At 45.1% G+C, this 24,501-nt stretch overlaps 1 long non-coding RNA gene across 2 annotated transcripts; it reads left to right on the top strand.

Annotated features, from left to right (window-relative positions):
- The first annotated feature begins 1,253 nt into the window (after window positions 1-1,253).
- On the top strand, window positions 1,254-22,641 carry LOC131901243 (uncharacterized). Of its 2 annotated transcripts, none has more exons than XR_009376444.1 (3): window positions 1,254-1,657; window positions 3,640-3,781; window positions 22,579-22,641. It is a non-coding gene; the product is annotated as an uncharacterized LOC131901243 (long non-coding RNA). The 2 variants fall into 2 exon arrangements; XR_009376445.1 differs by lacking the exon at window positions 22,579-22,641 and adding an exon at window positions 4,575-5,283.
- The last annotated feature ends 1,860 nt before the right edge of the window (window positions 22,642-24,501 follow it).

Raw genomic sequence — 24,501 nt, 5'->3', positions numbered from 1 at the left:
TCCACTCTGGTTCACAGGTGAACTCACTTGGCTCTACTAAGTAAGTGAACACACGTTTTCTGACACCTCAGATATGCATGCCACAGCAGTTTTGTTTCTACATGTCACGTGAAACAGACGAAGCACCTACCCCCTGCACCCAATTACTCAGTTCTGTGCCTGTCTATGAGCTCTTGATACAAAATTTCATGTACTCCCCAGGACTTGACAAATGTGCCCACCAGACTGAAAGCTTTAAAGGACAAGTAGGATTCAAAGAAATTGCGGTGTGGGGAGGAGAAACAGGAGAAGGAGGATACAATGGTGGACAGACAGGAAGCCATACACAGAAAGACAAACAGATGGGGGATATAATGGCTGACAGACAGAAAGCCACACACAGAGAACAGCGAGGTCAAAGTCACACACTCAAGTGACCAGACATCAGCTGGTCATCCAGAGAAGACCTGGAATTCCTAGCCAGGAGGAAAGCACAGAGGCATCTAAGTGCTCAAAGCATTTACCCCTGGGGGAAGAGCCAGGGAGCCGGTGAAATCCCTTCAAAGGGCTGGCACATTTTAATGAATCATTTCCCTAGAGCTGACTCTCTTGACTAAATTACACTGCAATGAAATGAGCAAGTTTGTGCATAATACTTTCCAACGTCTGAGTTCCTCAGGTATAATTACACAGCGCCAGTGCCATGGCTCAGTGGATAAAGGCGCTTGCCACCAGGCCTGAAGACCTGAATTCGATTGCCAAGACCCACATGGTGTAAGGTGAGAACCCACTCCTGCAAGGTGTCCTCAGTCCTCCGCCTGTGCCCGTGGGACACACCCCGCACATGGCACGTGCACGCGCGCGCACACACACACACACACACACACACACACACACACAAACACGCACACGCGTGCACATGCGCAGAGAAGTACATTTTACAAATCTACACGTTAACAGCTTCAGTTTAGTTCAGTGAGTATTATAAGGCTATTTGCATATTAACAAAGTTCGATTCTGACGGTCCAGTCTAAAATATATCTCTATAAACTTACTACAAAACTAGCCAAGTTTCAATACCTCAAAAATCTACAGATAACGAGTTTGAACTGGTCTCTCTACTTCTCACGAAACTTTGAAAACTTCTTCCGAGTTATCAGAACCATACACCAAAGGACTCTTACCTTTACAGCTCGGTTTCTCGGTTGAATTCTGTGAAGTCACAGTAAGGTGACAGCGGAAACGTTCTCTAGAAATGACTGACATCATCCAAATTCTTCCCCTAAGTTCTTCTGGCGTATGGATGTCCTAATTTTACCACTTCCAAGAGCAAAACTTCTCCCCCGGACTGGTGATTGATACACTTTAACCATCTTATCCCTTTGTCCCCAGCATCTGTACAAAGCTGCCTTTGTTAGTACTCAAGAGCGCCTGTTCCTGTGGGCAACCTGAACCGTTCTTCTAGACTTCTCAGGAAAAACAAGACTTACTGCCTTAACTATTGTTCACCGTTGCGGCTGCTGTTTTGAGACAGGGTTTGGGGTGTATCAGGTTGGCCTGGAACCACTATGTAGTTGACATGACCTTGAAATCCTGATCTTCCTGCTTCCAAAGCCTGGGCCTGCTGGAGAGCTCGCCATCCCCAGCACCTTCCCATCCTCCCTACCACTGTTTTATGGTAAGAGAAAACTTTGGGTTATCTTTTAATGAAGTGAATTTAGTTTCACCCTAGTATTTCAACTGAGAAAAAATTCTAATAAAACCATTTTGTTAAAGGCAGTATAACTAGAAACCTCAAAGCCGTTCCTGCTCCTGGGAAATATTCCCCTTCTGTCTTTTGTTGCTGTTTCTTTGAGATGTTTGTTTCTTTGAGACAGCATCTTAGTATGTAGTCCAGGCTAGCCTGGAACTTCCTGTGAAGACAAGGCCAACCCGGAGTTCTGTGCCAGAACTACAGTGTGTGACACCACACTTCAGTGCCATTGTTGTAGTTAGTTTGACATTTATTTGTGTGTGTGTGCATATGTGTACATATATGTAGTCTGTGAATGTGTGTGTATCACGTCATGAGTCAGGGAACTCCTTTCAAGGGGTTGGTTCTCTCGCGCCACTCTAGGGGTTCTGGGGTCACACCCAGGTTGTCAGGCTTGGTGGCAAGAGCCTGCACCTGCTGAGAGACCCTGTCCCCTTTGTTATGTTTTGTTTTCTTTTTCGATAAGGTCTCTCTCTGAGGCTGCCCACAAACTCATGACAAGCCTCCTGCCTCAATTTCTCCACATGCTAGAATCACAGAAATGAGCCACCACGCTAGGAGCACAATGTATATTTCAAATACTAGGGTAATAAATGAAATTAATCTATTAGTTCTAACTAATTCAGTGAACATGAACTTAGTCCCTACTACGCACTAGGTATTATGCTGGTTACAAAGGTGTTTAGTCCCTACTATGCACTAGGTAATATGCTGGTTAACAGACGCGATGTGAAAAGGCCGAAGCAGGATCTGCTCTCAGACCTTTCCATCTTGGAGCCAAGAAAGGAAGGCAAACAAGGAACTTTATGAAATGGGAGGTCTTACTGACAAAAACAATGGGAAGAGTCTTTGGATTGGAATGAGATTCTGGAAATACCTGTATCACTAGCCAGAAATCTGAAGTTCATGAGTGAGTTGAGAAAGACAAAGAACCTAAAGAGATCTTCAGAAGATAGTAATCTCATCAACCAGGTCTTGACTAGACTCAATGGCATCTTATTTCCTCTAAGATAAACCCAAATTCCTTAAGACAGCTAACTAAATCCCAATAACAGACCCTAACCCTTAGGGTCTAGCAGTATCTATGTACAACATTTTTTTGTTTTTGTTTTTTCGAGACAAAGTTTCTGTAACAGTCTTAGCTGTCCTAGAACTCTCTTTGCAGACCAGGCTGGCCTCGAACAGAGGCCACCTGCCTCTGGCTCCCGAGTGCTGGGATTAAAGGTGTGCGCCACCACTGCCCAGCTATACAACATATTCTTGTTTTCTGTTTTATTTACTTTCTGAGACAGAGTCTCAGCGTAGCCCTGTCTGGCCTAGAACTTGCTATATAGAGCTTGCTGGCCTCAAACTCACAGAGGTCTGATGAGCCTGCCTGTACCTCCTTTCCACCCAACGCCTATCAGTTAAGCTCAGGAAAGCCCAGGGTTTTCCTTCCTGGAGTTTTTCAGGCACTACAACTTCATCTGAGTGAGTACATTTGACTCAGAGCCGGGGAAATAGCTCACTGAGCAAGAGGACTCATTTGTTATACAAGCACAAGGACCTGAGTTTGAATCCCCGGCACCCATGACAAAAAGCCAGATGTGGCCACACCTGTACCTGTCACCCCAGGATGGTGACAGGATGATTGCTGGGGCTTGCTACCTGTCAGCAGATGCCTAGGTTCAATGAGGGACCCTCACTTAAAGGATATCAGGCAAAGACTAACTGAGCAAGACACCTGTCGTACAACCGCACAGGCATATGCTCACACCACGTGCACACATACACCAAAAATAAAAAAACAAAAAAGGAAAAGAAACCAAGTGTGGGTTTAAGCTTAGTTCTTCAGTCTGGCTTTACCAGAAGTGAATCTTAGAATATTCTATCAGTATTTTAAGTCTAATCTCTATTGTTCTCTTTAGATGTGATGGTAAACTCGGCAACCTTATGCCTCAGCCTCCAGAGCAGCTGGAACTACAGGCATCCCCACCGTACTCTGCTTGATCTCAACTTCTGCTGCTGCTGAAGAGCTGTTCCTGCAAGCTGGGCAAACATGCTGTCACGGTATTGTACCCCCAGGCCTGATCTTAATTTTACTAGGCTCTGGAGGGGGAGGTAATTAGTATGTTGAAAAACTCCCGACATGAATAACAGTAACCCTAGACTTACTGCTGGGCCTTAGGAGAGGCCATCATGGAGAAAGACAAAGGACTGGGTCTGGTGCAGCAAAACATACCTTCAGTCCTGGCACTAGGAGGCAGAGGCAAGTGGATTCCTATGAGTTTGAGTTCAGCACAGTTTACATAGTAAGTTCCAGGCCAGCAAGGGTTATGGTGAGACGCTGTCTCAAAAAGAAGTCTCTTTTTTTGTGGCATCTCCTAAGCAGTCAGTCATGTCTAGATAAAGATGCCTGTCTCCTTTCCAGCCACGGGCTGTTAGAAACCCACTGAGGTAAAGGAAATGCAAATGTTGTACATCTTATGAGAGAAGCACAAGGCCACAGAGGTAGCTGCTGATGCGATGAGTGAAGAGTGTTAGGGTTACGTGGTCCAAATCAGTGGCAGGAACGACAAACGAGGTTTTCCCATGGAGCAAGGTGTCTTGGCCCATGGTAGAGTGTGCCCGCTGTTCAGTGAGGGACACTCTTGTTATAGACCAAAGAGAACTGCCAAGAGGAAGCACCAGTGTGTTCGAGGATGTGTTGTGGATGCAACCTAAGTGTTCTCAACTTGGTTACTGCAAGAAGAGGGGAGGAATACTCCTGGTCCTCGCCTTGGTAGTTGGGGCTCGAAAGAGCCAGCAAGGTCCGAAAGCTTTTCAGCCTCTCTGAAGATGATGCCTGCCAATATGTTGTCAGGGAGCCCTTAAACAAAGAAGGGAAGAAGCCCAGGACCAAAGCACCGAAGATTCAGAGTCCTGTTACTTCTGGTATCCTGCACCACAAACGCTGACATTGCTCTGAAGAAACAGCACACTAAGAAAAACAAGGAGGCTGCAGGATATGCTAAACTCATGATGGCCAAGATAATGAAGGACAGCCAGGCAGTGGTGGTGCACGCCTTTAATCCCAGCACTTGGGAGGCAGAGGCAGGTGGATCTCTCTGAGTTCGAGGCCAGCCTGGTCTACATAGGGAGTTCCAGGACAGCCAGGGCAACAAAGAGAAACCCTGTATTGGAAAAAGAAAAAGAGAGAGAGACAGAGAGACAGAGAGACAGAGAGAGACAGAGGAGGGGGGAATATGAATTAAGATAAACACCAGGAACAGATTGCTAAGAGATGTAGGCTATCCTCACTGGGAGCTTCCACTTCTAACTCTGAGTTCAGTCAAAAGTAAGTCCTTGAGAATACATATTAAAAAGAGTGGCAAATAACGACCAGAACTTGGGAAAAAAGAGTGAGAACTAAATTAAGTAAAGAAGGTTTTCCCACTTTTCCTACTCAGATATCTTTTTGGAGCAAAATCTCTGTCCTTACTATAGCCTTACCTTCCAATTACTTCTTGTTCCTGCTTTCCTCTTCATCATCTGAACCACACTTTCTGAAATATATCAAGTTTTGTCCAAAACTCTAGAATGTGCTTTCTGTAATTTTAATTTTCTTAGTTATTTTTTGTTTCATTTTTGAGACAGGGTCTCTCTACACAGCCCTGGCTATCCTTGAACTCACTATATAGGCCAGGCTGACCTCAAATTCAGAGCGATCCTCCTGCCTCTGCTTCCCAAGCCTGGCTAAAACAGTCTTCAATACTTATCTGTCCTGTTCTTCCTTAACACAAAGTTCCTATGTCCTTAGTAGCTGATCATGAAGTAAGGAATATGACTAATTCCACCCACATTAAAATTAAAATAGATGGGGCTGGAGAGATGGCTCAGTGGTTAACGACTCTTCCCGAGGGCCCTCATGGCAGCTCACAACCACTAGGGTTTCCATTGCTACAGGCGGCAGGCATGCATGTGATGCAAACATACATGCATAAAAATAATTTAAAAATCGTGGGGCAGTGGTGGCGCACACCTTTAATCCCACCCAGCACTTGGGAAGCAGAGGCAGATGGATATCAATGAGTTTGAGGCCAGCCTAGTCTACAAAGCCAGTTCCAGGACAGCTAGAACTGTTACACAGAGAAACCCTGTCTCTAAAAAGCAAAACAAACAAACAAACAAACAAAAAATTTAAAAATCAAAATAGAGTTAGACAGTTCTAGCCACTCCCATATGTATATCTATATACACATATACATACATTATACATGTCCACAGAGATTATCAATGTTCATTTCTATGCATTTTAAAGGTAAATAAACTTAACTACAGTAATTTCACAGAGCTGAGGGGGTCCCTAGAAGTCCACTACATAAATCAGGCAAGCCAACTCAGACCATCATTTCCCAGGGATTGAGGAATTGAGGTGGTACATTTAATCCCAGCACTAGGAAGACAAAGGCAGGTGAATCTCTCTCTGGGAGTTCAAGACCAGCCTGGTCAACAAAGTGAGTTCTAGGAGCCCTGGTCTACATAGGGAGTTCCAGGACAGTGAGAGCTACATAAGAGAGACCCTGCCTCAAAAACAAAAAACAACCAGGGATCGATTCCCCCAAACATGTCAGTTTGCACGGCCATCTACTTGTAGACACTTTTGCTGGGGGGTCATTTTCTTTGTTTGTAACAGGGTTTCAGGAGGCAGCCCTGGCTCACCATAAACTCACAAGAGATCCAGTGCTGAAATCACAGGCATGTACCACCATGCCCAGTTTACAAGGAACTGTTCTCAACAAGTGGTATTAAGACTGCAGGGAGTGGAGGGGAAGCATCTATTGGGCATGCGGGGGACAATCAATAACAGATCGATATTTACACTTTCAGTGTTAAGCTCACAGGTAAATCAAAGCAAAAGCACACTGAGGTTACATAGTGATGTTGTCAGCTGATTTCTAATAAAGGCTGTGAGGCATAAGCACAGTTAAAGATTACTTGCTTTGTAAGTTACAGATGAAGAGCAGGATTAGGCCGTCTCTCCCATCCTTTTCACCCCTTGCTCTCCATTATGTCTCCTGAGAAATCTTTAACCTCCTTTTCTAGGAAGCGCCTGAAATTGTATAGCATATGTTTCAACAATAACAGATTGCTTGCATGACCAAACTATTCAGTTTCCTGAGTCTTCCATACATCTTACAAATTTCATCTTTAGCAAAGAGCCTTGCCGAGCCAGTTTAATTAGAATGTCCTCCCCAGGTATGTGATGGAGGTAGGTCCTCATCCTTCACCAAAGTGTCCCAGAGCCCAGGCTTGTCTTCAGCAGGAATCATCATCCTAAGATGACTTACTCAGACTTTCCCTCACTGGGAATGCTTCCTCTTATACATCTCTATCCACGGCCCCTGCCCCTGCTCTTCACCTATAAATTCCTGCTAACCACAGCTCACTCAGGGTTAAACCCAATCTGTCTCCCCAGTGCCAAGCCCATTGTCACGGCCCTTATATTGCTACAATGGTCTTGAATACAGTTATTCTTCACCATTCAGCAAGTTTCATTAACTATTTTTTCTTTAGCAACAATGAGGTCAAGAACTTGATCTTGAACTCGAGTTCAGAGAAATGTCATCCCTTCTAGTAATTTTTGAAAGAAAGACTGAGGCTGGATTTGTACACACTCCGCAGTCAACCATACAGAAAGCACAGCAGCATTCATTCATTTCCAGGTGGCTTTTAACCTCAGCGCCAGCAAAATGATGTCACTGAGTGTGCCGGTGCGCACCTGCAATCCCGGCACTTGGGAAGCAGAGGCAGGAGGACTGCGGCAAGTTCAAGGCCAGCCTGATCTGCACAGTGAATTCCAGGCCAGCCAGGGCTAGCGTGAGAGATTTTACTTCAAAAAGCAAACAATATATCTTGCGTCCACACATATCAGAACTGCAATCAAACTACACAAACTGAAGTGGGGAGAAAGACCTTTCACTTTACTGAGACAGACGCACATGAAATTTTGTTCGAGTAATTTGTTCAACATTCACCATAAATTACTTGTAGTTAATGATAAGTTGGACTTTTCAAGCTAACACAGGATATAGGAAAACAGTAACGTAAGTCTCATCAGGACCCAGTTCCTGACCTCCTGTGGCTTTTCTCAAGAAAGCAAAAAATCTAAAAATAAGAAAGGACAACAATGCCCAAGAATTACCAGGTAAAGGGTGTTCTGAAAGACTCAAACGGCACTTAGTCAATTTTTACCCAAGTATGACCTGCATCGATCCAAAATCTAAAATTTTTTCCTATACGCAACCACAACAAAAACAACAAAAAAGAGCAAAAACAGGGGCAAAGGATCTCATTAGCCGTCCCTCCAGAACAGACACACACTTGGCCAATAAGCATGGGAAAGACTGCTTTAATCCCTGGTCTGAAATCCAAATTAAAATCACAAAGAGATACCAAGTCACACCCACTAGGGTGGCTAAAAAACAGTGAAAACTGACAAGCATTGGTGATTTAAGGAAACCGCAACCCTCATGCACTGTTTGGTGGGAGGATAAAATTCAGCAACAACTTTGATTAAAGCCTAAAAGTTTCTCAAAAAAGTTAAGCACTGAGCAATTCCCTGCTTAGGTTTGTGTTCAGGGGCACTGAAAGCACACATCCACAAATGTTGTAGCAGCATTAATTATATCCAATGGCTAAAAGGTGAAAAACAACACAACTTCATTAACTAGTGAATGGATGTGATAGTGACCACATCCAGATAGACATTCAGCTTTAAAAAAGTACAGAACAGACAGACACACACTTGTTGCAACATGAATGAGCTTTGAAAACATTAGGCTATGTAAAGAAAGCCAGAAAAAAAAACAGACAGACAGACAGACAGACAGACACACACACACACACACACACACACACATTAGGTGAGTGTGGCAAAAGCCTTGATCTCACCACTTGGGAAGTTGAGGCAAGGGGACCACGAATTCAGATTAGCCTGAACTATACAGCAGAACTGCTCCCCTAAGGGAAGAGCCAAAATCTTGTCTTTAAATGGAGGAGGCGGGGAACCCCCAAATACTGTTAGATTTCATTAGTGTCCACTAAGGGCAAATGCATAGGAACAGAAAGATTAGTGGTTGTCAATGGGTTGGCATAGTGAGGGAATGGGTAGCAACTAACAGGTACGGGGTTTCTTTTAGAGATTACGGAGAAAAAGAGCTGGATAGTGGTGACAGTTGCAAAACTAGATGAATGTACGAAAAGCCACATTTTGGAGGGATAAGTAGCACGTTCGCCACCTGATGTATCAGTGGATCAAATGTCCATTTACAAAAAGAGGGCATAGGTGTAACATACCTAAGAATATAATATGTAACACATCCGAACATGCCAGCTCTCGCCATAAATGGACACTGAGGCTTCTTAAATTGAGACATATTTTACACTCATATATAGCCAAGAACAGGGTGGCGAGGCTGCTGAGCCCCGAAGCGGGCTCCGGGGGTGAGCGCCGCCCGCCTCCCAGCATCTGCATCCGAGCTCACCTTCCTCCATCCCTCAGTGTGCGCTCCTGGTTACCGTGGCCTCCCGAGCAAGTGGGACGCAGAGCCCGAGGGCAGCGGCGGGCAGGGCTGGGCAGAGTCGGGGCGGTCTCAGATCCCGCCGGCCGCGACTCCAGCGCCCTCCGACACACCTAGCCACGACGGAGCCGCCGAACGCCGCTGATGTGGCCGCCCGGCGGCTACCTGGATCCGCGGCCGCGCCCCAGCAAGCGGCTCGCCTGCCTGCCGGCTCGGGCTCCCGCTGGCAGCGTTAGCTCAGGCTGCCCTGCGCATCCTCCGGGCCGCCACCCAGCCCGTGCATCCTCGGCTCACCGCTCCGTCGGCCCCGGGCCTCGCCGGGGTCCGGCTTCGTGTTCCTTACGGACCGGAATTCAGCCGAGGACGTGGGAGTCGTTGCGCGCTTCTCGGAGGCCAAAGGACGGGGAGGAGACGTGCGGGCAGCGCGTCACGCCCTCCTAGCACCTGGCAGGGTCAGAGCCAAGTGCACAGGCGGGCGGGCGCTGCCCAGCCGAACCTTTCAGTTTGCCCACGCTCGAGTTTGGTAGTCGAGGTAGGCTTGAGCCAGAATCTGCCAAGGAAAACCGGGAGCTGCTTCGATGACTGTTTGTTAGGCACCTATTATGTGCGACTCAGCTGGTGGGGCTCCTGCCACCTCACCCCACCCCACAAAGGTGTGAGCCCTAGGGCACCGACTCCAGGGGAAAGCTGCTCGGTTTTAACCTGAGGCTACTCTATGGCCTCAAACCAAAGCTTTCACCGGACTGGGACAGCATTGATTTAGCGGCTTTTGAGGTAGACACTGCCCTGTTTATCCTTGTTTTTCTTCTTCTGTGTCACAGTCAAACCTTGAATTTAACTTTGACCCTTAAGGGAGCTGCTGAATGATTAATGGTCATCTGCAGTCGCATGTGCGCGCGCGCGCGCGCACGCGCGCACACACACACACACACACACACACACACACACACACACTCTTTCAGGCTGGGTATGGTGACACCCGCCTTTAATCCCAGAGGCAGGTGGTTCTCCTTGAGACCAGCCTTCTCTATTGAGCAGGTTCCAGGAAAGCCAAGGTTGCATAGTGAAACCTTGTGTTAAAACAACAACAAAAAAAATAGTCATTCTCTTGTGGGTTTTTGCTGTTGTTGAACCCTAGAAGACAGAGTCTGTGCAGCCAAGACTGGCCTTAAACTCTTTTTGTTGTTGTTGTTGTTGTTTTTTGAGACAATCTCACTGTGTAGGTCTGGCTGGCTGGGCACTTGATTTGTCGACCACGCTGCCCTTGAACTCACAGTGTCCTGCCTGCCTCTGCCTCTCAATGCTGGGATTAAAGACAGAGACCACCATTCTCCAACCTGGCCTCAAACTCTTACCCCTCCTGTTCTGGAATTACAGTATGTACCCCTGTGCCCAGCCCTAGAACATTTTCTAAAGGATTTTAAAGTGGGGGTGTCGGGGGAGGGAGGATGGAAAGATGATTAGCAGTTAAAAATAGGTTCTCTTCTTGTAGAGGGAGGACACAAATTCAGTTCCCAGCACCCACCTCCACAACCCTCCCCCAGCACACATCTGAAAGTCCAGTTCCACTGGACCCAAAGCCCTCTTCTGGCTTCCACAGGAGTCTGCACTCAGGAGCACATACCCAGTCTCTACACACACATATATACTCATTTAAAATAAAATTTAAAATCTTTAAAAGATTTTAAAATACCTTTAGGAATGAAAGCATTACTATGAAAAATATGGCTGCTGAATAGAAATTGCAGGAAGTCATTTGGAGTTCTTTGCTAAACCCCAAAAAGGATTCACTTACCACTAACTGGAACTGTTTGTTCCACTTTCTCAGAAACAGCTGTTTGAGTTGGCATGGCAATGAAGCGGCCTCTGCCTTAATCCTTACACGCACAAAGGCAATCTGATGTTGTTTCTCCATATATCACAAGGGGAGGAACTTTCAAATGACCAGTCTGCTCCTGTGGTGCTGCTGCTGCTTCTTTTTTTTTTCTTTTTTTTTTTTTTTGAGACAGGGTTTCTCTGTGTAGCTTTGGTGCCTGTCTTGGATCGAGCTCGCTCTGTAGACCAGGCTGGCCTCGAACTCACAGAGATCCGCCTGGCTCTGCCTCCCGAGTGCTGGCGTTAAAGGTGTGTGCCACTACCGCCCGGCCCATCACATGCTTCTTTCCACTTTCTTCAGCCCCTTTGTGTCTGTGAAAGAAACCTCCACCTACCTCACTGGAATGCTCACTGTATTTTGAGAAATGAAGTATGTATGGCCTAGTTTTACAATCTGAAGATAAAGCCGCCGCCAGGCGGTGGTGGCGCATGCCTTTAATCCCAGCACTCAGGAGGCAGAGCCAGGTGGATCTCTGTGAGTTCAAGTCCAGCCTGGGCTACCAAGTGAGTTCCAGGAAAGGCGCAAAGCTACACAGAAAAACCCTGTCTCAGAAAAAAAAAAGAAGGTAATGAAGATAAGGCCAATTAAAACCCTTAAACTAAATGGCTGTAGTTTTGTCCTGGGACATGGTGAAGTCAGTGATTCCGTGGCATTTCCAGATGTCTCTGTTTTGATTTAACTACTATCTTAGGATTCTGCTGCTGTGAAGAGACACCATGACCACAGCAACTCTTAGGAAGGAAAACATTTAAATGGGGCTGGCTTACAGTTCAGAGGTTTCGTCCATTATTGTCATGGTGGGAAGCATGCAGGCAGGCAGACATGGTGCTGGAGAAAGAGGTAATATTTCTACATCCGGATCGCAATGGGCATGACTTGAGCATCTGAGACCTCAAAGCCTGCCCCAGCTGACACACTTCCTCCAGCAAGGCCACACCTATTTCAACAAGGCCACACCTCCCTATGGGCCTGTAGGGGCCATTTTTATTCAAACCACCCACAACTACATCTTACTAGAAGGTAATGAGCTGCTCCAAAAATGATCAGAAAGTCTAACAGGTAAGTGTGTCTCCCTGGCTCATGGAGTCTCTTTAAAATTTCCACTCAAAAACACACATAGGGAGCAGCAGTGGTGCACTCCTTAATCCCAGCATGTGGGAGGCAGAGGCAGGCAGATCTCTGTGAGTTTCAGGCCAGCCCGGTCTACAGAGTGACTTCCAGGACAGCCAGGGCTACACAATGAAACTCTGTCTCGAAAAACCAAAACCAACCATACAAAAACACCCATTGGAAGTCAACCTCTGCCATTTTTCCTGAGAAAGCTAGAGGTTCCAAGTACTGCCCATCTCAATCAGTTGGCTGTGGAAGGCAGCTTTCTGCTCATACGCTTCATTCTGTATACCACAGTCTGGTGTGGATTTTTAAAATTCTTTGAGCTTCAACTTGGAACTCAAATGGAAATTCAGTTTTCATCCTGAAACTAACTCACTGAACTCTGCTAAAGAAGCAGCCCCTCCTGGATAGGTCCTGGCTCACGCAGGCAGCAGGAATCACATTCCTAACTCCTTTTGCCGAACTGTTGGTGACTTTGAAGGTGAAGCGAGTATCTCAGAGCTGAGGTTCAGCAGCGATGATGGAGGTGGTGGGTGCCAGACCAAGGGGCCTGTCTTCTGTTGGCTAAAAGAGCTCTCTTGGAAGAAATGGCATTCTGAGCCCAATGAATGAAAAGTTGGACAGACAACCAAGAGCCAAATACAAGTCACTGTGGCCTAGAGAACACAGAGCCATTACCTTAAGTGACACCTTCCATCCTGGAAGGGGTTGCATAAATTTCTGTTGTCAGCAGGGAACAGAAATTCACAAAACAATACATTTACCAATAAATATGGAGCATCAGAGAGGTGGGCTCCAGCACAGCAAGCTAATCCCTTTCAGATGTCACCTCAGAGCATTCTCAAGCTGTCCTGGAGGCTAGAAGTCGGCTAAGCTAGATTCTGAGAAGTTTGTATAAACATGCAGACACGTCTATGTACACATACATAATGGCATACAGATATCATTTGAGATAAAGCATGCAGGGTTTGTCCTGTTTTGTTTTGTTAACATAATGATTTCAAGTTGCATTCATCTTCCTATGAATGTCATGATTTAACTTTTCTTATAGTTATGCATTGTGTATGTGCATGGGTGCGCGCGCCCGTGTGTGTGTGTGTGTGTGTGTGTGTGTGTGTGTGTGTGTGTGTGTGACTTTACAGCCTGTTTTCTGAGGCAGGCTCTCTGAGCAAACCTGAAGCTTGCTGTTTCAGCTAATCTGGCATGCTTGTTAGTTTTTGGGTATTATGTCAGCTTGACACAGGCTAGGGTCATCTGAGAAGAGAGGACCTCAATTATCATGTCTCCACCAGATTTACCTCTAGACAGAGCTGTGGGGGCATTTTCCTGATTACTGATTGATGCTGGAGGGCCATGCCCACTGTGTGAGGTGCCACCCCTAAGCATGTGGTCCTGGGTTGTGTAAGAAAGCGAGCTGAGCAAACCTTGGGGAACAATTGAGTAAGCAGGGTTTTTCCACGGCCTCTGCTTCAGGTCCAGTCCCTAGGTACCAGACCTGCTTGAGTTCCCTGCTGTGGGATGGTCTGTATGTCAAATGTGTTGCTGATTGGTCAGTAAATAAATCACTGATTGGCCATTGGCTAGGCAGGAAGTATAGGCAGGACAAGGAGAAGAATTCTGGGAAGTGGAAGGCTGAGGGAGAGACACTGCCAGCTGTCACCATGACAAGCCGCATGTGAAGATCCCGGTAAGCCACGAGCCATGTGGCAAAGTATAGATTTATGGAAATGGATTAATTTAAGCTGTAAGAACAGTTAGCAAGAAGCCTGCCATGGCCATACAGTTTGTAACCAATATAATTCTCTGTGTTTACTTGGTCGGGTTTGAGCGGCTGTGGGACTGGCGGGTGAGAGAGATTTGTCCTGACCGTGGGCCAGGCAGGAAAACTCTAGCTACAGTTCCCCAAGCTGTTTTTGTCTACTTTTCCCCCACAGCAATAGAAAGTGAACTAGCACACCTAATCAGGAGGCTGTTGAGATCAGTCTGCCCTCTCTGCTGCCCAAGTGTTGGGATGTTGGATACAGACCAAATGCACCCGTCCTAAGTGCTGGCATTTTGACTTCAGACTCCATCTTACCTGTAGGGTGAAATAAAGTTCAGGTTCCCAAGCCTCAGGGGAGCTGGAAACTCTCCAATTGCTGACCAACCTCTTCCGGAAACCATAGAAATAGTTGTTATGCATCTTTAGTTCTCTAGAAACACCATGGCTGTTCCTAACAACAGAAGGAACAAATGAATCTGATTGGTTGGACTGACAAGCTTGTTCTGGATGTCCATGGACAACGATGAAACACTTAAGGAAAGCCCCCAATCTTTGAACTCCGACTGGTGAAAATTGGAACTGTAACTTGTCAACAAATGTCTATGATTTTTATGCTTAAATACTTGCTTCAACTCACTTCGGTCACAGTTCAGCTCCAAGGTTGTTTTGTGATCCTGATTGATCGGCCTCTTTCTTCCCTCTTTCTTTTATGCTGTCTTGCATTAAATCTTGCTTTTTTGGTAACCTCTTGTGTCGCTTGGGTTGATTCAGAGTCTTGGACCACCATAGGGACATGCTGGCATAGCTGGCCGGCTTTCATATGGGTACTGAAGATTTGAACATGGGTCCTTTTGCTTCCACAGCAAACACGCTTACCTACTGAGCCATCTCCTAAGGCCCTTGTTTTGTCTTTTTGAGATAGGGTTTCTCTATGTATCAATATACTAGGCTGACCTTAAACTTATGGCAATCCTCCTGCCTCCCAGATACTGGGATCACAGATGAGTACCGCCATGGCTGGCCTCTGAAAAGTTTAGTAATAAGAATGTTAGGTGAGATACGGAGTTAAGATCATTGATATTACAAGGCCTAAGACATCTCAATTGACTTACAATGTTGCTTGTCTTCAGAATCAGAAGGTTCTAGCCAAGCAAGGCCAAGCCTTCTGCAGGAATGTTACTGTGGAGATAGCTTCTCCAGAGAACTTTTGTTCACTAGGAAATCAGAAGGGGACAATTTGAGTTGCTTTGGGTAGACTGAGTTTAAATGTCACTAAAGTCAAAATGTTGAATATGTGTTTGAATGATGAGCCTGGGACTGAAAAATCTTCAAAACACTAGAGAGTGATCTGCTGAGCTCAACTCCCAGAACAGAGATGCAGCCTGAGACAGAGTAAAAGTAACCTTTAAGAGGGCAGGTACTGGCACTTACCTGTGAAGTCATGACTTCTAAACTTTAGAGAAGGCCTGAGCAGAATTGAGGGAGCGCTGAGACTCATGGGATCAGATACTGGGAAGAAGCCATTTTGTTCACCCTATTAAGATGCCATTGTAATTGAGAAGGGAGCTGAGGAGTAAATGCTTATTCAAAGACAGATTCTTGAGCTTCCCCCTGAGATGTCTATGAATAGCTCTGATACCCACTCAGTCTAGAACTACAGTGTGCAGCAAGGGAAACGGACAGCTCACTTGGCCCAATGATTCCCTCACAAATGTCAGGACCTGAGCCAGGATACCCAGAACCCAAGTAAAAAGCTGGGCATGGAGTTGGAGGGGTGGCCCAGTAGTTAAGAGCACTTGGTCCTCTTGGAGAGGTCCTGATTTGATTCCCAGCATCCACATGGCAGCTCACAACTGTAACTCCAGTTCCAGGGGATCTAATGCCCTGTTGCAGCCTCCTTGAGCACTGTGCACACAATGGTACACATACATACATGCTCACAAAACGTTCAGACACATAGAATCACATTAAGGAAATCTTTGTTTTTTTTCCCCCTTCTTTAAAAGAAAGCTGGACATCTGTAGCATGCACTTCTAATTCCAGTGAGAGGGAGGTAGAGATAGGTAGATTACTGAAAGCTCAATAGGCAGGTGGTTTAGCCTACTTGGCAAAGTCCCAAGCCAATGTGAGACTCTGACTCATACAAAAAGTGGAAGGTTCCCAAGATATGTCACCTGAGGCTGTACTCTGACCTCCGCATGCACACATGTGCACACACACAAAGAACCAGTGTGAACTACCTGAGAGTGATCCCACAGTCTGTATACAATACCCCCAAAGCAAAAGCATTAGGGAGTGCTATCACTCAAATGTCACACAGCCCATGCAGCAAAGGACCCAAGCTTTCTGCCCCCATTATCACTACTATTCCTGGGTATTTGAATGAAAAAAAAAGAGGAAGAAATAAAAAAGGAAAGACATGACTGCTCCTAGATATGATGAGCATAGCCAGAGGCAGGGACATGTAGGAGAGTCCAGAGTGAACATCACCAAACTGAGCTGGTCCATGTGCAGAGAAGGGAGAGAGGAGAGGAACCTCTGACCAAGAAGAGGGATGGCCTGGGTCAAGAGACTAGCCAAGAGAGTATAGTACAGACCAAAAGGGCCAGGTAACCAAAATGGCTTGATTATACTTACAGTCCCTGGGCTGGAGAAGTTTAGGGTAAGGGGCGGGGTTTTGGCTAAGGATGGAAAGAGAGAGAGGGAGAGGAATAAAGGTTGTTTTGCTTACTGTCTAGGCTCTACAGGACTATCTGGGGCTAGGTAAGTGCAGGCAGTGTTTGAGCAGTTTAAGAAGCTGGACTGCCTGGAGCTAGATGCTTTGGAGCCACCTGAGAGGTAGATTCCAAGGGAACACCTGGGGCTGACAAGTTGCTGGAGCAGTGGGCAGTTGATTTGAAATCTACTGGGACAGGTAGACCACGGAGAGACGGTAAAGTTAAGGAGTTTAGGGGAAATATTTTATCTTGCATGTACATTTGAAACTTTTGGACCTATGGTCCTGGCAGTTGGGAGAGGGGAGTTCCAAGACCAGGGAAAGATCCTACCCTCAAGAATAGGCAGTAGGTGAGTCTGTTGATTGACAAGAGTACTTACCTAGAGTCCGTTTGACTGTGAGGGATGGATCCACATTGACTCCCTGAAGCTTATTTGAGAGCCAAAGTTACATTTTAAGTTTTAATTACCATGCCTTAGAGATCCATGGAACGAAAATGTCTCTGATTTGCAAGCCCCTTGCCCAAGGTTAGATAGTTCCTGAAATGCTGGCGGCTGTTGTTTATGGGAGATAACAAGCCACATGTTTTCACTCCCCTAAACAAGTTTGTTTGACCCATCTGCACCGGATGAGCTTGATCACATGTGGTGAGAAGTACATAGGAAAGAAATACATCAGGATGTACACTTGCCCCTGATTGGACCTAATGGAAAGTGCAATGAATTACGGATTTTCCTTCTTAAGCCCTTGCCCTACTTGATTCTGGGCCATTTTCTGGGTACCTGGGTATGGACTTGCCCAGAGCTTATCTACCTGCCCAGTATTTAATTAAAGCTTGCTTCAAATTTGGCTTTCAACTGTGGTAGTGGGCTTATTCTTCATTGGTGGGATTAACACACGAACTTTTTGAAGTTTAAAAAGAGATAAAAGTTTTAGATATGTTAACATTACCACTGTTTGTAATCTGTACTAAAATCCACATTGTAGAAAAGGCAGTAGACTCATCATGCCTTTGAGTTATAGGAGAAACTCAGGGACCCCAAAATGATTCTGGGTTAAAAGTATTAACACTCAGCTGGGCAGTGGTGGCGCACGCCTTTAATCCGAGCACTTGGGAGGCAGAGCCAGGCAGATCTCTGTGAGTTCAAGGCCAGCCTGGGCTACCAAGTGAATCCCAGGAAAGGCGCAAAGCTACACAGAGAAACCCTGTCTCGAAAAACCAAAAAAAAAAAAAGTATTAACACTCGTTCCAGATGGCTGAATATATAGATTAGACAGAGATGTTTTTAGCACAATGAGAAGCACTTTTAAGTCTATATACTTCTAAGACAACCAAAGGAAATTTAAAATCTTGGGCTTGTGACTGTGATAATAGTAGCCAGTGCTTATCAGAGTTAGACAACAACTCATCAGAGCTTCATTGATTAATGTTAAATCTCTAAAACGTTTAAGTCTTAATATAACAATAGCATAGAGAGGGAAAGAAATCTGAAACGTGTTTTTATTTTTTTGCATTTCTTACCTGGAATTCAGAGATCCACCTGCCACTGCCTCCTGAGTGCTGGGATTAAAGGCATGCACTACCACTGCAGGCTAAATCACTTTCTTTTTTTTTTTCCGGTTTTTCAAGGCAGGGTTTCTCTGTGTAGTTTTGCGCCTTTCCTGGAACTCACTTTGTAGCCCAGGCTGGCCTTGAACTCACAGAGATCCGCCTGGCTCTGCCTCCCGAGTGCTGGGATTAAAGGCGTGCGCCACCACCGCCCGGCTAAATCACTTTCTTACAACTCGTATGAACTTTAAGCTTTTTTTCCCATCCAACCATTTACCATGAGACACAGGCAGTTGGTTACTGAGAGCGGTCATTGCAAAGCAAGTTCCTTTAAATAAAGGAATAGTAAAAAGTTACTTTGAAACCTGTTTTGTGGGTTTATTTCTTTTCAGGAGTCTGTTAGCAAGGTAAACTGTCCTTCTCTGCTGGAGACCTAGTAATAACTCTAGTAATAACTACACCTGAGGGAGGTGTAGCCTTGAGGGAGGGGCTGGTTGCTTGCTGCTGCTAGTACAGTCAGTCAATATCATCAGAGACCTGAGAAGAATAAATTATAGCAGGAGGTATAATTAAAATGTATCAATTAAAAATTGACAGAAACTTCCCCATTATGGAGGTTGCTCTAGGCTCCTGTTGTCTCCATGGCTAGGCAGTGGTGTTGGGTCTTCAGCCCCGATATGGGACAGCATTTAATCTTCAGCCACCACACAGCAGCAGGCCTTCCACGGTCAGACCCAGGTCTGAGAGATTTTCCTGTAGAGGAGGAATGTGGGGGACTGACCTTTGACCAGGCTGAGTAGGACAATCACCCTGAAAGTGTCTCTATAATAGGAAGCTTTTTCTTTAACATTTTAAAACATATTCTGCAGCACTCTGAAGAGTTTGAGGACCACTATCTATTAAGTATATCTGAGTTTAGGCTTAACCTTGAAAACACATACAGAAAACTAAATAAAGCTTGCTACTAAATGAATTACATAATAGTTTGTAAGTTTGTAGCTTTCATAAGATTACAGATTTACAGACTTATCTCTGTAAGTTTGAGCCTTAAAATTTTGAGTTGAAGATTTAAACCATAAATACAGCCCATAGAGAGACTGGGGACTTTTACAGTATACTATTATAGAATATCATAGTTTCCTACATGACTTAGTTTATCCAAATAGCTAAAGCTTAACAGAGTGAACAAAGACAAAGAAGCTAGGCAAACATTACTGTGAACCTGAGTAGACCCTAGGAATGTATAAATCTTATTTACCAAATATATCTTATTTATCGAACGTATGCTGTTACTTATATAACTATTGTAGAAGTCTGTTGTTGAACAGTTAGCAAAGATGTAAGTAGTTAGGTGTAAATCTCTAAGCCAATTTTTGTTATTCTGAGTAGATCTTTATAGCTTTAAAATTTTATCATCATACAAAAATCCATACTGGTCTAAAATATTTTAGAGGTCTGTTCTTTCCTTAGTCTGAAGGGAGAGACAATGATAAGCAGAGGGCTCAGTAAAACTGGGAAGTTTTGTAATTGTTACTTTATACCATGTTGCCATCTTAAGATGGTGACGTCACATGGCATGCACTTTTTTTTGTAGAGGGCAGAAAGGCCTTGTACTCATAGAGAAGCACTAAGAGAACCAAGAATGTTAATCATGCAGGAGTGTCTCCTCAATGGAGGAGATAAAATCAAATACCTCCATTCCATCCGGAAAGCTGAGAGTGGAGGTTGTTAATGACCTGGTGATCTTTTTACTATCTGAAGGGACAGCCCCCACCCAAATTCCCCAGAATGATTATTCCCTATGACTCTTCCCTCCCTAGACCATTATCCATCCTTAGGGGAGATGTCACACACTCTTTATGGCTGGATGACCTCTATGCTATCCTCAGAGACCACACTAGATTCTAGGTCTTTTAACTAAGAAACCCACCCTCATGTCGTATGTACTTTGTAAAAAGAGTTTCTGTGTAGTCACATCTTAAGCTTTATTGTACACCTGGAATTGGAATTATGGGAATTTTGTTAGCTGGAGACCCTTTTCCAAATTATATTATGTTTAAATATACCTACAATAAACCATCTGGTGTTAGGCTTCCTGAAATCTGATCCAAGTTGATGAAGTCAATCTGCACAGGGTTTTCATTCTTATCTCTTTGAGCAGTTCACTTCCCTGTCTGACACCTGCAGGGATCCCCTCACTCTTTAACCTTAGTAAAGATGGCTGACAGTCACATGGTTGCTTCCATATTGATGAGGTCATCAGCCAAGATGCAGGAGAACCACATGGTTGCTATTTAAAAACATGCATTTTCCTAAACAAGAGTAGAATCTAAGTTACATACACAGGATATTCTAAACAAGAGTTGAATCACATATATACTCATGTATAGATTTTTATTTTATTTATTTATTTATTTTTTGGTTTTTCGAGACAGAGTTTCTCTGTAGCTTTAGAGCCTGTCCTGGACTAGCTCTGTAGTCCAGGCTAGCCTCGAACTCACAGAGATTCACCTGCCTCTGCCTCCCGAGTGCTGGGATTACAGGCATGCACCACCACTGCCCAGCCAGATTTTTTAATTATAAGCCTTTTGTTATAAGTTTAAATCCAAATTTTGTGACAGATTTTATAGATTTTTAAATCAGACCCCAAAGAACTTACAAATCCTAAGATAGAGTTTATAGCATAGTCTTAAGAGATCTTTTGATGTTGGGTTGTGGTTGTGCTTGCCTTTAGTTCCAGCACTCAGGAGGCAGAGGCAGGCAATCTCTGTGAGGCTAATCTGGTCTACATAGTGGGTGACAGGACAGCAGAGAAACCCTGTCTCAAACAAACAAATAAACAAACAAACAGAGTAGGAAGTAGAACCTTAGAGATAAGAGACTTGGAAACGTAGAGCAGAGCAAGTTTAGATATAAAAATTTGGGATCATTTGTTTGTGCAGTGGCAGTTGTTACGATTTGTGAGAATTCAGAAATCAAGTGTGCCAGTTTTTGGCCATTGACCTATACAGAGGCCAAGCTGTAGTAATAAAACCTGCGTGGAGGAAGTAAGTGGAGGGAATTTCTATAAGCTCCAACAGGGTGCTGAGAGCAGAAGCTGGGGCGGGGGGGGGGAGTGGGGGTTTTGGGTGGGTGCCAGGAGGGATTACGGAACAGACAGAGCAGGCAGCTCCCAGGGGTTGGAGGAAACTTTAGGAGGGAGCTGAGAACAGAAGTTTAGGGCTGCAGTTTCTAGAAGGAAGAGATAAGGAAACTCACAATGTATAGACCCAGGAAGGCTCACAAGAGAGAAAGATCAGGTAGAGTGGGAGGAAGGAAGGAAAAGGGTCCCAGGCTTCTGAAAGCTGGACTGCAGCTTCCTAGGGAAGAGATGAAGTGGATAAAGTGTCATTGAGACAAGAATTTCCATGGGGCATCTCCAAGCAGAATGGGAAACTCGTCAGATTGAAGAATGTTCCAAATCATAGAGGAAAGGCCTTGTCTTTGTTATTGGAGCCCAGTGTGGGCAAGAGGAGCTTCCTGACACTGTAGTAACAGTAAACAAATTCAGGTAGGGGTGACACTTATCCAGAAGAGGAGAGGGGAGAGAGCAGGAGAAAAGGGAGATGTACACATGGGTGCAGCAGGCCAGAGGAGAAACATGTACAGAGTGTAGAGGTGCCCATGTGGAGGGCACAACAGGCCAGAGTCCGGAGAGACACTTACAAGGAGTAGACTAAAGGCAAATGGTTAGAAAAAAGGTGGAAGGATGTAATCAGAGGCTTTTGTCTGTCCCACCCAGTCCCACAGCCACTTTTAAGTAATCACTCAGAGGCTTATATTACTTATAAATGCTTGGCCAGTGGCTCAGGCTTATTACTAGCTAGCTCTTACATTTAAATTAACCCATTTCTATTAATCTATGTATCGCCACATGGCCCATGGCTTACCAGTTCTTTCACATCTTGCTTTTTAGGTGGCTCGAAGTGTCTGCCATAACTCCACCCTTCTTCATCTCTGTCTTCAGTTTGAATGTACCGCCTAAACTTATTCTGCCTTGCCATTGGCCAAACAGCTTTATTTATCAACCAATGAGAGTAACACATATTTACAGTACGCAGAAAGACATCCCACAGCAGAAGGAAGCAGTAGCTGAAGAATCAGGCTCTAGAATTTGGAATCCAATCTTATGGGTGGCAGAAGCCAGCAGAAACAATTGATCCATATATACCCTAGGAGAGTCAGATCTGCAGCTTGGTTCAGAATGGCTGAGCTCCCTGGAAGGGAACTCATTTATGACATTCCCCCAGGTTTCAGCACCAGATGAATGAGAAAAAGAGGAAGAAGAAGGAGGAGGAGAAGAAGAAGAAGAAGAAATAAAAAAGGAAGGACATGGCTGCTCCTAGGTATGTTGGAGGAGAAGTTTATTATAGATATGTGGGACAGCATAGTCAGAGGCAGGGACATCTGGGAGAGTCCAGAGTGGACATGGCTAGACTGAGCTAGGCCTCTTGAAGACAGGGGAAAGGAGCTGCTGACCTCAATGGTGGCCTGAGCCAAGAGGGTAAAAGGTAGACAAAAGGGCCAAGTAACCCAAATGGCTGGATTATATAGTAAAGGGCAGCTGGGGGAAAGGCAGTTTAGGGTAGGGAGAGTATGCCAGCCATACCCTGTAACAGGTAGGGACTAAGGGATGCTGGGAGAAGCTGGTGGCTAGCATCTGCTTTGATATGCTAATGGGCACCTCAGCCATTTGTCCAGGTTTGGGACCTAACAGTATTCACACAAGTAGGTTTTACAAGACTCCTGTGTGCCAAACACATGTGCTGTGGGATGTTCTATATGGCAAATGTGTTGCTAATTAGTCGATAAATAAAACACTGATTGGCCATTGGCTAGGCAGGAAGTGTAGGCGAGACAAGGAGGAGAATAAAGCTGGGAAGTGGAAGGCTGGGTCAGAGAGACACTGCCAGCCACCAGGATGAGAAACAGCTTGTGAAGATGCCGGTAAGCCACGAGCCATGTGGCAAAGTATAGATTAAAGGAAATGGATTAATTTAAGCTGTAAGAACAGTTAGTAAGAAGCCTGCCACGGCCATACAGTTTGTAACCAATATAAGTCTTTGTGTTTACTTGATTGGGTCTGAGGCTGTGGGACTGGCAGGTGAGAGAGATTTGCCTTGACCATGGGCCAGGCAAGAAAACTCTAGCTACAGACATGTCATCATTCATCCATCTACAAATACTTATTAAATACTTAATTAAATGTGAATCCCCATCCTCTGCTGTGGGACTACAGCTCTGGTTTCATTCATGGAAAAATAAATGAGTGTCTATCTCACAGGATTCGTGTTCAAACATTACAAAATATTTACCTGTGGGATGGCCAGTAAAGGTACTTGTCACCCAGCCCAACAACCTGAGTTCAGTCCCCAGGACACACTTGGTAGAAAGAGAGAACAAACATCCTGCAAGTCGTCCTCTGACTCCACATATGTTCTGTGGCACATGCACACACATGCACACACATGCACACACATGCACACACATGCACACACATGCACACACATCCACACACATGCACACACATCCACACACATGGACACACATGCACACACATCCACACACATCCACACACATACACACACATCCACACACATCTGCACACATCCACACACAATATATATAATGAAAATTTTGCCGGGCGGTGGTGGTGCACGCCTTTAATCCCAGCAATTGGGAGGCAGAGGTAGGTGGATCTTTGTGAGTTCGGGCCAGCCTGGTCTACAGTGCGAGATCCAGGAAAGGCCAAAGCTACACAGAGAAACCCTGTCTCAAAAAAAAAAATTTAAGTATATCTAGCCATATGGTGAGAATTACTAAGAAAGCAGAGTTAAAAGTTTTGGGCCAGGTGTGGTGGCAGACATCTTTAATCCCAGCACTTAGGAGGCAGAGGCAAGTAGATCTCTGTAAGTTCAAGACCAGCCTGGACTATAGAGTGAGTTCCAGGACTACAGAGAGAGACCTTGTCACCTTTCTACCCCCAAAAGAAGAGTTTCAGAGTGGGGATGGGGAGGCCATAGAAGGAGAGGCTTTGTTTTATTTGGAGTAAACATCCTCCTCAATTATAATAAAATCAGAGAAAATTTCATAGCTTGAGCAGAAAGAAATAGGAAAGCAGTTATGATATGTAGGGGAAACACGGCAAACACAGATGTCCTGAGACAGAAATG

This window comes from Peromyscus eremicus, unplaced genomic scaffold (genome assembly GCF_949786415.1).
Source record: "Peromyscus eremicus unplaced genomic scaffold, PerEre_H2_v1 PerEre#2#unplaced_60, whole genome shotgun sequence".
NCBI lineage: Eukaryota > Metazoa > Chordata > Mammalia > Rodentia > Cricetidae > Peromyscus > Peromyscus eremicus.
This window is presented reverse-complemented; position numbering and strand designations above follow the sequence as displayed.